The sequence below is a fragment of the Euphorbia lathyris genome, chromosome 10 (assembly GCF_963576675.1).
Source record: "Euphorbia lathyris chromosome 10, ddEupLath1.1, whole genome shotgun sequence".
Taxonomy (NCBI): Eukaryota; Viridiplantae; Streptophyta; class Magnoliopsida; order Malpighiales; family Euphorbiaceae; genus Euphorbia; species Euphorbia lathyris.
In genome coordinates this window covers 57,867,996-57,873,486 of record NC_088919.1, presented here as the reverse complement: position 1 = coordinate 57,873,486, position 5,491 = coordinate 57,867,996, and the positions used below count along the sequence as shown (strand labels likewise).

The following is a 5,491-nucleotide window of genomic DNA, read 5'->3' as shown; positions in this document are numbered from 1 at the left end:
CGGGGAATCCCCGCCCCGTCGGGGCGGGGCCCCGACGGGTACGGGTATTTCCCGCCCCAGTTGCATCCCTAATTAGGACATAACCTTATGCATTGGATAGTGGGGACTAAATCTCGGAGTGATTTACTCATTTTTATTTACTATACATATAGTTATGACATAACTTTATATAGCGGGTTTAATATATTTGGAGAATATTACCATTATTTTTGTGTGATTTCATTATTTTATATTTACTATGCATGGATAAATTAAACAGAACTAATAAATATCAAATTAATCAAACTAAACTTAGGTCTAAGTTATAAGTCATCAAAGAATTTAATCTAAAACATCTAAAATGCAAATTAAACTAATTGAACTAAACTTAATCTACATTTAATCAAACCATTTGGCCCAAAGCGAAATAAGCCGAACATGAGGCCTCTCCCTAATCCTAATTCAGGGATTAATCTCCACCATGTGATTAAATTTGATCAAAGGCCCTAATTTAACCTAACCTTAACTTCCCATATAAATACATTCTTAACCTAATTTAACACTTAAATTTGACCAGCCACCCTATTCCTTCTCTCCTGCGAATTTCTTTTCTCTCAAAGGTTTACGGAGCCTTTCACCTAATCGGCCGCCGTTCGCCACCTCCATCTGCTCCGTCTATCCGCCTTCCGTTCTGCTGTGTCTTGTTTTCATTTCGCTTTGGCCCGCCGTTCAGCCTTGTTCTCAGACGGTGTCCGCCTTCTCCATGACGACTCCTTAATCGCTCGCCTGCCATCCACGAGTTTCTGCCGCCTGTTACTCGTTTTGACCTACTGCCCGCCGTCGTCGTAGCTGCTCCGGCCCGCCACCTTGCTCCGAGTTGTTGAGGACTTTGAAACAGTGAGTTTTTTGAACCTTTTTTATCCTGGTTTTACTTCTTTGAGGTGGTTTTGGTTTAGATCTGTTATTTTAGAGGTTTTCTTGGTTCTAGATATGGTGGCAGTTGCAGATCCGTTTGAGGGAGACGATGGCCGGTCACCGGAGGACGGCGGTGGAGCTCCTGGAAGGGTAAAAGTAAAGGAGGAAATATATATATACATATATGTGTAGATTCAAAGTTAGCTTATTGAATTGTTTTTTTGTCTTTCTAATCTTTGTAATGGGTTTTTTTTCTTAAAACCTGTAACATAAAAACAATATGATAGTGGAAATCTACCCTATGCAAAACGTGAGAGCTTAAGTGGGATTTAGATTGAAAATGGATTAGGTTTATTCTAAGGATAATAATAATTTTTCTACAAAATAATTTACAACATCTAAATTTGCATTATTTAAGAAGAGCAGAATAGGTTAGCATAAAGGTACGATATAGTATATAATAGAATGTCAGTAATACATGGTTAGTAAAGAATTATATATACAACAGGCAATATAAGAGGTTGTAATTAATATGTAAAGTTAGTATGATTACTAAATGGTTAGTAGTAGATATTTAAAGTGCAATAAGTAAATAATATGTATTTGAAAGAGCTGAAAACTAATAAATCTTTATTAGTGGTTTGTAAAATCAGCTCACTTTAAAAGCAAAATTAATGCTTTTAATCACTCTATTTTACAAACTAGAAATAAAGACCCTTAGCTCAAAGCTTTGGACACCAAACTGAAAAAGATGTACTTTGTATTAAATTTTGGGTTTATGACACTTGAAAGATTTGAAAGAAAGAACTATTACAAGAATAATACTTCTGTCTAAAAAAATTACTCTGAACTACGCGTTCTCTCTCTCTAATTTTAGTCTAAAGCTTACATTCTGAAAAATTTTCTCTCAAAATTGGCCTCCTTCTTTCTAAACCATTCCTCCCTTTCAAATGAGCAAAATGAGCTCCTTTTATAATGTGAGTTCAGTATGGGCTGTAACTTTTTCAGCATGACTCAATTTGTTTCTTGTGTCTTGAAAATGAGATTTCTTGAGATTTCTGCATGGTTTTGTCTCTTTAGCTTTGAGAAGAGTTTCTTGTTTTTTCTATCTTGGAAGTAGGTTTCTGTCCTTTAGTCTTGTCTTGGATAGAGAACCATAATGCTGCCAATTCTTGAATTTGTCAGCAATTTGAAATGCTGCCAATTCTTGAATTTGTCCAGCAATTTGAAATTTGAGTTGAAGGTTGATTTGGAATCTTGATAGGTTTATTTTTATATTCCTGCAAAACAAAAAAAAAATGTAATTTGATTAGTTCTACTAAAAAAACATCCTATTTTATTTTTGTTTTATTATTTTATAACAGTTAGAATTTATTTTTTTTGAATATTAATTCATTCATCACTAAATGGTTTCAAGAATAAATTATATTCTAAATATGTCTATGTCTTAACAATAAATCATATTTAAAACTATATCCATTTCTTAAACATAATTATAAAATGAATGAGTTAAATTCATGATATTAACTTAGCTATTAAATAAAAATTGAGTTTAACTAACAATTTGAAATATAACCATTGCAAAATTATATTCACAAATAATATATTACATCTCATATATAATTTATAGCAAGATGGAAGATACTTTTATTCCAAAGAATTATATCTTGAATGAGATTGAGATATAACCAATTGGTGTATAAAAGCCACATTTCTCGAATAAACCATATGTAAGAACGAAATGCTTTATTTTTGATATAATATATAAATTTATTGAAATTTCAAATATTGTCAGTTAAAGCATAAAAATGTCCCGGATAAAAATGGGTATCTACATATTTTATTATGGTTTAATCCATAAAGTGTTCATTTTTAAGGATATGAATTTTATATGATGCATTTTGAAAATTAAAATATATATATATAGCTATTTTGAGTATAAGTACTTTATGTAGTTGATAATTGCTTACTGAGATTTTTGTCTCACCGTTTTAAATGTTTTAATGTTTTTAGGTGAAAGTACAGGATATAGAGAAGATTACCGTCTGATTAGGTGAGGATTGGAAGTTATTGCCTATTGTTAAAATTATTATTAGAACCTTAGTATTTTAATTGTAATATGATGGAGAGTTGGTAAATATGTTGAGGTTCTTGAATGAATAATGTAGTAGGAATATTGATTTATTTAGAATATACATTTAAGAGGAATGTCTATGAAAGTGATATTTATGATATTTGGATAATTTGGAGACTATTAAGTGTTGATTGTGGTCTTTCAATTTCACGTCCGATGCCGATTGAGGTCGTTTAAGGTCGGGTGTGACAGTTTGGTATCAGAGCCCTAGGTTAATTTCTTCGGACCTAAGGCAAATATAGTGATTAAGTTATACACACATTTGGGAATAGCTAAGGAATGGTTTGAAAATTTCAAGGATTTGAGTAATTACTTAAGTGAATTGTAAAAAAATGATATTTGATGGTTGGTAGTATACTTACATGTGTGTGAATGAAGAAAATATTTGATAATTGGTATTATAGGTTAAATTCTTCGGACCTAAGGTTGATAGTAATTGAGGAATATTGATATTTGGTGATACCTAATAAATAATTGATAGTGATTGATGAATATGAATATTTGGTGATAGCTAAGAAATAATTGATAGTAATTGAGGAATATGGATAATTGGTGATAGTTAAGAAATAATTTGAATTTTTTTTGAGGATTTGAGTAACTAGTTAGTAAGTTGTAAAATGGAAATTTGATGTTTAGTACCTAGGTGTATACAAATTAGTAAGTTATTAGATATTTGGTGATATCGGTTATATGTGAAATAAGTATGAATTGAAATTTATATTTGGGAGTTTAATACTTAGCTTTACGAATATATATGTTAGAGGTGAAATAAGGCTAAAAGACTTGAAATAATATGACAAGTTTTTGTTCTCAAGAGTATAAGTAATTGAGAAAATGATAAATTGATGAATTTGAGATATTAGATATAAACTTGAGGAAAAAAAAATATATGGAAATTCTTACTAATTATCATGAAGTTTGATTAATATTTTGGAGATTATATAATAGACACTAATTTGGAGTTAGCATAAATAGTCGATGATACATATATTGACAATTGAATTTGTATAGTGTCATTATTGATAATAGCCAAGTAATTTTTAGTTGAAGTTTCTGTGATTATAGTTTATATAAGGATCAAATTGAATGTTTGTAGGTCTAATAAGAAAATCGAATGACATTACAGATTTATTGACTTTTGTGTATGTAAGGATCTCATTTGGAGTTATAAAAACATTGATTATCGTAATTTAGGTACTATATATTCTTGGACTATATGGTTTGGAGAAACGATTGAAGTTTATTTTAGTTGGATCAACGGTATATATGGTGGTGAATATATATATATATATATATATATATATATATATATATATATATATATATAAAAGCATAGTAGTTCAATTGAATTTGAGGAAATAAATAGAAAATTTTAAGAATGACATGGATATTAAGATTTTATGAAAAGAGTCCTATTGTTAGGAAATTGTGTCATAATATAATAAGGTTTGTGTTTGATTGATGATAATGATTGGAGGTTATAAAATAAATCATGATTGGAGTGGAAAATTTTAGATATAAGTATTATTATGATGAAATAAGATTATATATTGATGCAAATCATTGATTCAGATAAATTGAAGTTTAAGAAAAATATAATATCATACATATTAGTGGGTCAAAAGTAGTTTTTTTTCGAAGTCTATAGAATTTGGAGATAGGTGAAATATATTTGATATATATATGATGGATGAAATCAATTGTGGTTTAATTTTATTGAAGTGAGAGTTGATTTAATGCTATGAGGATATGAACATAAAGTATATCATATTATATAAGTTGAACAAATGATATTTGAAGTTGTATTGTGGATTTATTGGTGATGGAATCGACTAGGTTGAAGCTTGGAGTTACTAAGAGTTCTATTTAAATGATTGTTATAGAGATGTCGACATTGATAAATAATTAAGTTAATGGAAAAAAAACATTAGAATTCGTGGTCTCATGTTGATTATGAGGAATCTTTGTAATTTGAAATAACTTTGTGATTTTGGAGATTATTTGAGGAAGAAAATTAAGATAGATTAGGGAACGTGAATTTCGAGGACGAAATTCTTTAAGGTGGGGAGAATTGTCACATCCGTGTCCCTAATTTTAATTATTATACTCTAATATTATGTTACACTATATTTATTTATTGATTGAAGAGTTAATTGGGTATTATGGATATAGTTTGGAGGTCAATTTCATGATTTTCGAAGAAATTGAAAGTTTAGGATAAGTTTTAAAAGAAGTTAAATTTTAGAGGGACCAAAAGAGATATTTTCTCCTTATTGGGAACATAAAATTACAATTCCCAAACCTGTAATTCCGATGCCCAAGGTGAGAAAAATCACAATTTGGTTTTGAACCCTCATTTCTTCTTCATTTTCCCACTTCCTCCATTCAAACACCCAAAATCACCAAGCTTTGATCATACATTGATATCTAGAGATTGAACCGTTGGATCGAGCTGATTTTTTT

General features: G+C 29.6%; 1 long non-coding RNA gene across 1 annotated transcript; it reads left to right on the top strand.

The window, feature by feature from the left end:
• Positions 1-407: 407 nt before the first annotated feature.
• LOC136208268 (uncharacterized) lies at positions 408-1,291 on the top strand. Its single transcript, XR_010677041.1, has 2 exons — positions 408-876; positions 968-1,291. It is a non-coding gene; the product is annotated as an uncharacterized lncRNA (long non-coding RNA).
• The last annotated feature ends 4,200 nt before the right edge of the window (positions 1,292-5,491 follow it).